The following is a 13,187-nucleotide window of genomic DNA, read 5'->3' as shown; positions in this document are numbered from 1 at the left end:
GTAAGATAGCCTCAGAGTTCAAGTCTACTATTGAGCAAAGAAATGTCAGCAGTGCCCCGGTGTGTAATGTAATGATAGAAGTTCCAAGATGCCCTGACTTGGAACACAAATACTCCATCATGGTAACTCCAAATTTCAAGAGATTTTTAAAATAAGCTTCAAGTGACCCATTATTTTCTCAGCACGTTTCAGTTCAGTGACCATTTGTACACCCTCCCTCATCCACCCCTAGAAGCGTGGGGGGAAGGCAAAGACTGTCCTTCCTGTGGGACACAGGGGCATACATGGACTACTGATGCCTCAATTCCCAGCAAGGTTCAGTACCTTTCTAATGCAAGGGAATTGTGATAGTGGATATGCAGGCCTCTGACAAATTGTTCAACTTTCTAATGGCCACTTTGGTTGCTGACACACTCTGTGCTTTGATGTTATGGGAAGAAATTTAACCTTGCAGTTGACTTTTGGCAGAAGACTTACAATGTTTACCTTGTGGCGGTGGAAGCTGAGGATGAGGATGGTTATGCTGCTGTACAGCTCCTGTGACAAGAGAAATAATTTCAATTTTAATTTTAATCAAAACAGTGTCACTTTGACAGCTGGAAGAATCCACATGTAATCTAGGGATTCTCTTTAGTTTTTAGAGTAAAGTTCTTCAAGTTTAGAGATCTCAGCGCTCAGATTCTTTGCATGAAATTGGACACCCTGAGAGAAGCTACAGAACAAAGTAAGTTGTGACTATGAAAACCCAACTCTGACCAAGGAATAGATAAGCTAAGGAAAACCCTGAATGCCAAACTGACAAAGTTAGCCTGTGGGAGTGGAAAATCCCCCCAAAAGTGGTTGAAAAAAAGGAGGCAACAATTTATCGCAGTGAAAGGGTTTAAAAAGATAGCGAATATTTGGATTAAAAGAGGAGAATGGGAGTGTATGTTTTCTGGAGGAGCTAGGAATTTCTCTTGGCTATGGGATCACCTAAGGTCAAAGCAAGCTGTCATGAGCATAGAAAAGACTACAACAGCCTGACTGACTCCAGTCTCCGAGTGAAATTGAAACCAGGCTCCAATGGGAGATTGTGGCCGCACTTGAAAGTGTTTAACAGCATATTGTCCCCAGGACACAAAAGGTCCATATGAAATCAGAATATGGTCCACAGAACAACTACATTTTAAAAAGAAAATCCCCAAATACACATTTTCCTATGCATACAGGAACACAATTTGGAAAAATAAAAATAACAAATAAATGCTGGAAGTTTAGACTGATTTTTATTTGGGCTGTTAATGAAAAGCAGTCAAAAGATGTTTTCACAAAGATTTGGTGACTCTTGGCTTAAAGAAGTTTGCAGAATAATATCTAAAGAAGCACTTCTCCTTGGCATGTCTTATTGTTCAGTTTTTAAGTAGAATTTGTGAAGCTTGAAATGCCTTTTGACTTCTCTCAGTCGTCACAAAAATAATTCAGCTACCTATTATAAAGGATCTTGAAGAAAGTTCTTCATTTATTGCAGTGAAGCACTAGCTAAAATAAAATTGAGAAACTGCCCTAGATGGCAGTGACCAAAGAGCATTCAAGAGCAGTAAGAAAACTGAGGCAAGAAACAGCATCCAGTTCTGTTACTGTCTTCATTTGGATCTGTGTGTCTTTTGTAATGACTAATATGGCTACCCATATTCTTAAAAACTTCATATGACTGCTGTGCTGGGATACCCATGTGGCTACATGTTCCCTTAGGGCCATGGGAGAAGACAGCCCTGAACTGCTGCTCCTGAGAGCCTGGGAGGGCTAGGAAGTTAGGGCTCAGGACCCTGAATGGCGTCTGTAGGGACTGCTCTATTACAGTGTGGGTCATTGCAAACAGGGGTCAAGGATTTCAAAGTTGAAAATTCAACTTCGAAATTGTTCAAATTTGTCCCCTCATCCAATCTGGAGTGGACCTGGAGTTTCAGAGTGCATCCTCAGCAAGTTTGCTGATGATACCAAGCTGGGAGAAGTGGCTGACACACCTGAGGCTGTGCTGCCATTCAGAGAGACCTGGACAGGCTGGAGAGCTGGGAGGAGAAGAACCTCCTGAGGTTCAACAAGGGCAAGTGCAGGGTCCTGCACCTAGGGAAAAATAACCATAGGCACCAGTACAAGGTGGGGGCTGACCTGCTGAAGAGCAGCTCTGCAGAGAAAGACCTGGGAGTGCTGGTGGATGACAAGTTGACCGTGAGCCAGCAATGTGCCCTTGTGGCCAGGAAGGCCAATGGTCTCCTGGGGTGCATTAGGAAGAGTGTTGCCAGCAGGTCGAGGGAGGTGATCTTGCCCCTCTACTCAGCCCTGGGAAGGCCTCATCTTGAGTGCTGTGTCCAGTTCTAGGCTCCCCAGGACAAGAGAGACATGGAGCTACTGGAGAAAGTCCAGCGTAGGGCTATGAGGATGATCAGAGGGCTGGAGCATCTGCCCTATGAGGAACGGCTGCGAGAGCTGGGCCTGTTTAGCCTGGGGAAGAGAAGCCAGAGGGGGCATCTTATCAATGTGTACAAGTACCTGAAGGGAGGGTGTCAAGGGGACAGGGGACGGGGACAAACTCTTTTCAGTTGTCCCGGGTGACAGGACAAGAGGCAATGGGCAGAAATTGAAGCACAGGAAGTTCCGCCTGACCGTGAGGGGGAATTTCTTCCCTGTGAGAGTGACGGAGCACTGGCACAGGTTGCCCAGAGAGGTTGTGCAGTCTTCTTCTGTGGAGATCTTGAAGGCCTGCCTGGATGCAACCCTGTCTAACATGCTGTAGGTGACCCTGCTTGAGCAGGGAGGTTGGATTAGATGATCTCCAGAGGTCCCTTCCAACCTTACTGATTCTATGATTCAAAAACGTAAATAAGATGCTACAAGGAAGGATCCTTTGTCTTCATCTTTATCCTACCTGCAGCTACTGTTATCACATTTTTACTTTACCTTTACATCCTTCAGGCATCTGTATAATGTTTTGGGGGGGGGGGTGTTTTAATTCAAGCCCCTGGTATCTCTTACTCAAAAAGTTTCATGTGCTGGTTTAAGCACTTTGTTCTGTTTCCCTTATCTAACATGAAAGCTAGCTGAGCTCAAAGTACATTTGGTCTGCGTAAAAAGAGAAGAAATGAAGAATTCAACAGAGATATTGTTGTTACTTATATAATAGCTGCCATCTTGGGCTAACGCAACCCTGCACAATTTTCCCAAACAAAATGTAGTGTCATTTCATATTAGGTCTTACATCTCCTTGTGGCTTGAGGGGAGGTATTAAAAAACTTTGAATATTTGCTTTGTTTTCAGCCATCCAACTGATGCATAACACTGTGAAACTGTCTGACAAGACACATTACTTTGTCACTCAGTTTATGGCAAAAATGTGATAACTTTATACCTGCATAAAATCACTTTTCTTACCTGGTTACAAAGGTACTCTGAAAAGGCGGCAGGAGGTAATGCAATCAAAGATATCAATAACATCCCAGTGACATAATCAGTGCATGCAAGAAGTCTCGAAGATGGAAGTAAAACTTTGTGGCAGAACCTACATCTACATTAGTAAGTAATGCAACCCAAGAAGAAAGGATCTGTAAAGCAAACTGATTGCAGCTGAGGATTTGGAGTCTAGACTATCTGCATATCAGGAGATTGTATTCTGGGCTAGCTCTAACCCGTCTCCATGGGCTGAATGCCCATGAGTGGTAGGAGTGTATTAGGACCCCTCCTGAAACGCATCTACCAATTTACCTCCCTCTGAAGGAGCTTGTGCATACTGACTCCACTCGATGGTATGAACCAAAGTAAAATAAAGGGGAAAAAATAGGAGACTTCTTTTGAAACTGCACTCCTGCCTCAGACTAAAGTGTTACTCTATATGCAGCACGAGAAGCATGACCTGAAAAAAGATTTGCAATTGAATTGATTGAGTCACTGGACATGAGTGAACCCGATCAACTAATTGCAAGTGTTTGCTCTGTTGCTGAGTGATTTTGTTTGATTTTTTTTAAGAGCTTCCAGAATTAATAACTAAAGAAAGATAATTCTATGAGATAAATTACTATGGTATGAACAAGGAATTCTTCTGTAGGCAAGAGATATATTACTGTTTGTGTACATAGAATATTTGCAGTGGAGTAAGGAGAAATTTGTTTCACTGCTTCTGTTGATGACTAAGTGGTTCGGTTCAGAGAATCTCTTAGAATAAAAATGTTGTCCAATGAACTAGGAGACGAGATTGGCTGAGATGAAAAAATAAGTGCCTACATTTTCTGCTTCAACTTTTTGCCTTATTTAGGAAAATGGAGACAGGGTATCAGAGCCTACAACTGCATACATGGTTCATCTTTATTGGGCCAACCTTCTGGCATAGTTTTATAAAATAAGAAATGTATCTGAAATCCTTTTCAAACACTGAAGGAGTCAGTGTTTGTTATGCTGCTACCCATTCTGACGTTTTTAGCCTTTTGAATCACATAAACATAGGTAGAAGGATCCAGACTGAAATTACCATTGTGGAGGCAGCAGATGGATGTAGGAACATTGAATAAACTACCATTTGTCTGTGACTACAAAATGGACACCTGCCGGTGACAGTAGCTACTGGTCACCTCACCACAACTGAAGATCATTTGCAGACTATTTCAGCCTGAATATGTTTTGAACAGGTAAAGGCCCACTGGTGCATGAATCTGCACAAAAATAGTCCTGCTGTTCAAGGTGCAAGGTCTAGATCACAGATATCGTAAAGCTGCAGGGTGTTATGGTGGTGTAACCTAACTGAATCTCTTACCTTTTTGCACAGAGAATGGGATCTAGCAGCAGGGAACTGACAATGGATAAGTTAAGTTAAAGTTGCTTCTAAACAAAGTCTAAGCATGAATCATGTTAGAGTTGCATGTTGCAGATGGATTGTTGTTACTGAACTTTGCTTTCTGTAAAGTCTGAACCAGTGTACGGTACAAAGTGTGAGAAATGGTGGGGCTCAATACACCTGCTGCTGCAAGTGGGAATGTGTAACCCTACGCAAATATTTGGATTCTACATGCTCACACAGTTAAATTCAACAACCTTCCAATATGTGTTTAAATTCAAACTTTGGTCAGATCACCTTTAGCATAGTTTCCTACTTTTTAAAATGGAAATGCTTACAAATGTGTCTTCATCACCACACACAAATATAAATATATTTTTAAATACACCCATATGTATGCACACATATGTCTCAGGTTATTTGTAATTGCTTTTAAAAACATTTGCTTTTAACAAACCACTAGGAATCCAGCCCCTAAATGACAGCTGTTTTCTGTCCCTATCACAAAAGCTACTGTCTGGATTGGCTCACTGTAACAGTCTCAGCAAATACAAAAAATTTTAAGCATGGACTGAGCTATACACTCATACTTGAGGTTTTGGTTTCAAGTCGTGGTCAAGGCAAATTACAAAGGGTAGTGTGCATAAATTAGTAACTGGAAGTTCATAGAATTTGAATCTAAAATTTAGGAGAGAAAGAATGGCATGGCAGGAAAATGCAGTTCTCACTCAAATCTTTCTGAAATAAAATGTATGCATATGTTATTTGAAAATGGAGTTGCTATGGTAATTTGTTATTTACCAGAGAGGAGTAATTGAACAAATTTTTCTTATAACTAGGTTATGAACAAGTCACACCTGTTCCTGAGTGGGTTTAAATTACTCACCCTTTTTTTCTATGCCAAACTTTTCATGTTCAATTGCCTTGCTATTTCAGATTCCATACACTCCTTTCACTGATGACTGGTGCCACTTCTCATTTGTGAAATTTATTTTTTCTAACAGATCTTAAGGATTAAAAAAAAAAAAAAACTTTTTAAAAATTTAGAACCTATATTTAGCTATCTACAAATCTGTAAATCCTACACATCTATCATCTCTTTATTTATATATATAATTTATAAAAGAATATGTTTAGGTATATGAATATGCATGTCTACATTTCATTGAAACTCAGGTAGGCACCACTCTATTAAATTGCTGAGATTTAATATTCATTAGCTTTTCCTCTGCAAACTGTGCTCATGCCAAAAGAATTCTCTGAACAGATGAGAAATTGGGTCCACAGAAGAGAGTGTATAAAATATTTTTTTCCCCCAAATTAATTGATTTTCAACTTTACACAGTGTGGATGAAGAAAAAACATATAGAGGCACATGTCATACCTACTGAATTTTAGCAACTTTGAAGCTTCCTCTGCCATTTAGTGCATATGCAAATTTCAGCTTTGAGTGTGTGTGTGTGTGTGTGTGTGTGTGTGTGTGCACGCGTGCATTAAGCTCTGGCACAACAATAAGTTACACACTGAAAAAGCAGCTTACTTTGTAGCAAATCTCTTAGTAGGCTTAAGTGTCCATTAGTATCACTTGATAAACCCTTGCCAGAAGGCAGGAATAAGATCAGCAAATCATGGGTACATTATGATTTGATCCTACCACAAATTCAATTAGATCAAAGCTTACTAGCTGCAAATGTCCATATTTAATTTTATAGTAATGCCTCAGGGCAAAGAAATGGGTGCCATTGCAGTCATGTTCTGCAATGATAACTGAGACATTTAAGATTCAAAATATTTCTGATTTTAGGGCTATAATGTCAGCTTTAAGGATTTTTAATTAACACCTTCTACATGCATTAAATATGCTCCTTTCAGCCAACAAAGATTTCTTTTCCTCTTGAATTCTCTGAAAAAAGAGCTTTGCTTCTGGTCTTTTATCACTATCAAGAAATAATAGCAACCACCACATTAAAAAGAAATTACCCAACAGAATGAAAGATTTGCTTGACTGAGAACATGAGAGAATGCGTGCAGTTGTGGGTTAGCTCTTACTTATTATTAATTGTATTGCTGTGTTTTCTGAAGGAGGAAACAAAATGTTTTAGTCAAGATGGTGGGGAATCATGGAGGGCCTGCATGCTATGGTGGTGGGGTGGGGTGGACAAACAGAATTTGCTCCGTAGACATGATGAGCAGCTTTAATCCTAAACATTTAAGTATCAAATATAGCCCAGGAGAACGTGGTGTCTGCATGTACAGAAATCAGTGCTTCCAGTTAGTGCTGTCCTGGGTTTCTCGCAAATCAGTGAACAGTTCCCTTCCTGACATGCTGGCTGCACTACTGAGCTGACCCCTAAAGAGACCATTATCAGGTTAATGTGATGCTCCTCTTTCAAGCCGGGGGTGTCCAGGAGCAGTATTGCTGCAATCATGTCCTGCTTCTTCGTCACGGATACAGAAGCATTCACTGCTCTTGTATGCAGGGAGTCTTGTTGTCTCAGTCTGAGGTCACAAGTGTCCAAAGAATGTGTCATGTTCTCCAGGACAAGGTGATTTCCTCTTTAAACACATAAGAAGGATTCATCGGTACCCAAGAAAAGCTAATACTTCCTTTCCTTAATTCTCCCCACTCCTCTTCCCCAGCTTCCCCACAGTTTCTTGCACAGATATTACTCTTCTTAGATTGCTGTCTTCTTACTTTTTACCTGCTTTGTTGCTTCTTGATCCCAAAAGCATGTGAAGCCCCTCAAGCACAGTGTTTGAACTTCTTTTCATTTAGTTGCTCTGGAACACAGTCCGTCTTTTCCCACTCTTCCTGATCATTCCACATTACCATGAAAAATTGATTTGTCAGCCTCTCCTTTCTTCTCCTCTCCTCATTCATGCTCTTTTTTCTCTCTTGTTGTCATCCCAGGAACTTCTGATTTTGTGAATTCTTTGTTGGACTTCAAAGTGCAAAAGCATCCGAAAGTAATAAATAAGTTTGAAATCTGAGGCCAGTGTTTTCACATGTCACACATTTTGCAAATCCTTTCCCTCATCTCGCTCAGTGAAGCTTCAGTGTCCGCTTCTTGCTGGCATGGCTCTGGATGATTTGAGAGAATGGCTGATAATTATCATCCTGGTAGAACCTGAGAAAAAGTTTAACAATTTATTACAAAAAGTTATTAATTAAGCATACACATCACTTATTATTTACTCTGCTTTACTGACTTCTGCTCTAGCAGTACCTCTCTCAGTCTCAAGCACATTACTGTACTACATATTAAAGAAAAACAAAATCCCTGTCTGAGAGTGTTATAGTCCACAGCATTCATATGGTTTCAGTATGATTCCCTTCCAGATTTCTTTGCAAGATTAAGATTCTGCCGTCTTATGGTCTTACTTCTGCCTGACTTGTGCCAGCAGAGAGACCCGTGTTGTGTAACTCTCGGCAGGATCAGTAGGTGTTAAGACAGACCCTCTATTTGTATTGTTTATAACAATATGATCTTGATGACGAGATAAAAGAAAAAAGATTCGCTCTCGCCAGTGGCGGGGATTTGCAAGAGAGATGGATGAATTGGCATGGCGCCTCCTTGGCGCAGAGAGCTCTCAGCAGGAGGAGGAAGACGAAGCTGGAGCAACAGTGGAGATTTGTTATGTTTCACGCAATGTCATTTGCTCCGGCTTAGCGACACTGAAATACTTTCTTGATCAGTATCAGCACTCTTTTCAAACTTTAAAAGATACAACCTCCTCAGCCCTCCTGCCTTTATACTGCATTTTAAAACAGCTGCTCTTCTCAGATGCTTTTCACTCCTTATAAAACCCTTCTGAACTTTTTACCCCCAAGGAAGTGTGCTTTGAATGCCTGTCCTGTGGCCAAGATCTGTTTCCACTGCAAATGCCCTTAACAGTGGGCTTTTTGGGAAGACTTTGTGTCTAATGACAGCCTTCCAGAAGAGCCCAGAGCTTAGCCAGGGTCTTTCAAGTACCTTTTCTTCTAGGAAGTTTTAATCTTTTTATATCCCAAAAAACTGAGTTTTCTTCCTTTGTTTTTGATATTTCTTTTCAAGCTGACAAATATGAATTATGAAATAACCAAAAATCTTGGAGTTCAAAAAAATACAAACCTGTCTGGCAATGCAGATTCAAAGATTCATAACTTTTAACATTTGCAAGAACTGCTGTTATCTTATTCACTACCTGAATAATAAAGGCCCATGGCATAGACTTTTATTTTGTGATTGAGCTTGAATATGTTTTTCAGATATCCATACTTGATTTAAGGATTTGAAGTGATGGAGAATCTAACACTTTACTTGATAGATTATTCTGATAGTTCAATATTTACAATTCTGATCATCCATTCCTGCAAATAGTGGCAGTTTGTGTTTCGTTGTCTGAATTTGCCTGTTTCAGGTTCTATACACTCCCCTTCTTTTTGCCTTTACCTTGCCTGTGTCTGTTTGACACAAGAGATGTCCCTATCAGAAATATTCCTCCCCTTTTACAATTTACAAACCGATGAAATCACTATATGAGAGCTATAGTTCTGAATGAGATTCCCGGCATGCTCACTGACTTACTGAAAAAAATATATAGGGCTCTATCTTGAAAGGAGATTGCTGTGGGGGGAGAAGGGGTTTTCATTTCAGACCCATTCGTCAACCCAAGTCTTGAATTCAGAAACAGTCAGTTTCAGCCCCCGGGCCCATTTGGAATATGCAGACTTTGTCCTCGTTGTGTCCTTGTTATCCTGGTCATAAACCCTGTGGTTTATGAGCAGTTGCATACGCAGAGCTTCAACATGAGGGCCCAATTCTGTCTCTTTTGTGCTGCATAAATGGTGCTGAGGGCCCTTCACAGGGCTGAAGCCGCTGCGACAAGCAGGGGCAGCAGCCGGCCCTTGGAAACAGCAGATTTGAGGGGGCGGATGGGCGGTGGCGAGCAGCGCTCTCCTGCAGCTCCTGAGCTGGGGTCGAGGTTCCTGGTCACACTCATTTAGCAGTTATGGGAGTCTGACTGGGAGAACTTAAGATTCGGAAAGCCGATGACCTCTCTGCTTTCCGTGGTCAGTCCCTCATCCGCGCTGTGCTATGTTTGCTGGTCGGCGTGACAAATGGCGCAATTACGCACCGGAGTTTATCCGTGCTGTGAACCGACAAGCAGCAAAGCAAGCTCCTCTCTTCAAAGTCCACTTTTGCTGGTATTGTACAAGAGAGAAACTGGAATTCGCTTTTTCTGGCGAGGTCCTTACCAGGTATACTTCAGTTAATCCAAGTGAAAATATTATGCACAGATCAAAACTAAAAGCTGCTCACAGTTTTGCATGAAATTGTCAGATGTCAGTGTGAGTCCATCTTGAACAATAATATTTTTTACATTTATTTGGGTCCTAGAGATACCAGCTTCCAGGAGGCACATAAGACAGTCTTGACCATTTCATTCCAGCTACATAAAATTCCCCCTGTGGTTTCATTTTCACACCATCTTCTTTTCAAAATTAGTACTTAGTAAGAGGCATTGTTACAGTGGCTCTCTTTTTTTGATGGATGAAATTAGTACTTTTTGAAATGTAACGTTAGTAGAAAATTGTGCAATGCTGTTTGAAGAAAAATACAGCATTTATAAGAATTTGTTGTACAGAGTCATTATGCAGCATAGATGGTGTATTTATAGGGCCTTCATTAGCACAGAAGTCAGTCTCTTCTGATGTGAATGAGAGTTTTACTATTGATTCCCGCGAGGCCATCCCGCGATGGATTTCAACCATCATTTTAAGGGTTTTATTATAGAAGGAGGTTTATTGAGCAATTTTACAATTTGAAGGAAGAAAATCTGTCCAGCTTCCTGTCTTATTTTTATACCTGTAGCTCAGAAGCAATACTCAGACAAAATCTTTAAAAAATAAATTTCTTTTATAGGCAGTGGAAAATGTACTGCATTGAATTTAGCTTAGTTGTATTTGATCAACCATTTCTGTGACTGTGCATACACTGTGCACAGTGAGTGCATGGTCAGCCTGCCATAAATCAATTGTCCTGGCAGAAAATGAAGCGGAGAGCAATTTTCCTGAAATATCAATAACACTAAGTAATGTTATGTTTAAAACAGCACATGATACCTTATAGGCAACACGCTGAGGACCAAAATGAATGATTTTTGGGGGCTAATTTTTGGACCAACCTAAACCTAGGGAACTTCAAAGTTCAGGTCATTGGGTCAATGTGTTGCTTAGGAGAGGTTGTACAAAAAAAGAGTATGGAAGGGACAAAGGGTTAAAAAATCAGTGTGTAAAAGGAAGAAAGAGCTGATGAAGAAACAAGCACAGAATGAACATAGCAGAAGAGAGACATTCAGAAAGGGAACTAGTGAAATATTAAACCTCTCATAAATAGCCTGTGAAACCTGTATTGTGTGAGGCAGCATTCTTATTAGGCCAACTCTAGAATTAAGAGCCGTCTGCAAAGAATTCATGAAAAACCTATGTATAACTCTTCTCTGTCGTTAGAAGATTTTTGAAGCGACTGTTTTATGTAAGTCTTTGAGGCAGCTGCATAAAACATAAAACATGCCTTACACGTGATAATACCTTGTGCCAACTACCCTGTTATTTTTTTCCCTGGACATTGGCTTATGCAGTGTTCCATGATGACAGATATATCACACAGGAGAAATAAATATTTAAGATCACTTCTCCTTTCCCCCCATCCTCCAAGTATAGATTTAATTGACAAGGAATAACTTGCTGGAAGTTGCAAATCTTTTGCAACAGTTTTTGCTGCGGCCACTGTATACAATGCAGTTTTTGTTGGACCACTGAGCTCAGCATGCCTACTTGCATGAAAAGTAATTTTCTAACCATACATTTTGGAAAACTTTGTGATGGCTATTCACATGACTTGGTTTATTTTACTGCAGTCAATTAAATGTAAGTTTTTCTTGGGCATAATCTGTATTTCTAACTCTCTGGTACAGACCCACCTTTAGTGGAGTGCTAGCTCTAAATCTTTGCATGTTAACTATAAGCTTTAGAGCCAGGTCTTAACCTGAGAAGACAGAATACCTCATCCTTCACCAGAAAAGTATTTCCTCACTAATCTCTATTTTATTTGAGATCTTATATTGGAAAAAAAGTAAGGAAAAAAAAGGCTCTTATGAGGAGAAGGATTGTTTCTTTAGGAGGTTGCAGGATATCTGCAAATATGAAGAACGATACTAGGTTTTTACAATGGTTTCTGTGTTTTCACTCATGGATAGAAACGTCCAAGGTCACAGTGCAATATATCCAGAAGAACTGATCTCTAGAGGGAAAGGCAGAAGGCTCCTGTAGTGGTGCCAGGACCCTGAGCACTTGTGGGGGCTGGAGGCAGGTGACAATCCTCAAGACGTGTTGGGAGGTGTGCACTCGTGAGAGGCCACAGAAACTCTGCCAGGGAAGTGCAGCTTGTGCTCCTGGGGCATCATCTCACACCGTTTCCCAGGCAGGGAAGAGATGGGGTGGACGGTCGCTGCTTCTTGGCATCGCTCAGAGAGAACTGCAAGCTTCAGTGTTTCCTTTTGCCTCTTGCTCTGCAGCAGCAGCGAAGATGGTCGGGTTCCCACTGCCTACTGCGCAGCACAACTCATGGACTGCAGCCCAGCTCTCATCTCCGACGAAACAAATGCTTTGGAAAGTGCCCTACTCTATAAGCACAGCATTCTTAGATTTACCTTGCCAGACTATCCCACTGAATGCCAGCTGGAATAAAAATAGCTGCTCTTGAACCTGAGACATGACACAATGGCTGCCAGAGCCTTCTGGGAGACCAACGTTGTTTGGTAGAAGGCATTTAATTTTGCTCGGCTTCCTTCAGAAAGGGAGAAGCCGTCTCTTTTATAAACTACAGGGTAGGTCCATCTGAAATGATTTTCCTCTTGAGGAATTGCTCTGAGAAGGTTGTTTATACGCTGCTGACCTTTAAACGGCCTTCTTGTTGCATTGAAATGGTTCTTGGGTATTTAAAGCCCCAGGTCACTTTCACTTTTAATTGTGCCTTATTACTGTCCATTGTTACAGAGTGTTTCAGTCAATTTAACCAGGAGGGAGCCTCATACTCTTTCCTTGGTGGGCTGAATTTGGGTCATAAAAAAATTAACAATTATCCTTGCTTATTTTATTAATCTTAGTCTTGTCTCATTTACTTTTTGGTTCGGGCAGAACTCCTGAATGCCGCTGTGAGCAGAGTGCATTTTCTGGGTGGCATTGCTTTGGGTGAAAGAGAGCTGAGGGAGAAGCGTAAGACTTTAATGTCACTAGGATTTTGAAGTAATTGCATGGTTCATATATTTGTGTCAGAGTCAAGTGAAAATGAATAAAGCCACAGTTTTGTATGGCATCTAAACCTGACTATTCTTCCAGTAT

Source organism: Rhea pennata, chromosome 1 (assembly GCF_028389875.1).
Source record: "Rhea pennata isolate bPtePen1 chromosome 1, bPtePen1.pri, whole genome shotgun sequence".
Classification (NCBI taxonomy): domain Eukaryota; kingdom Metazoa; phylum Chordata; class Aves; order Rheiformes; family Rheidae; genus Rhea; species Rhea pennata.
This window is presented reverse-complemented; position numbering follows the sequence as displayed.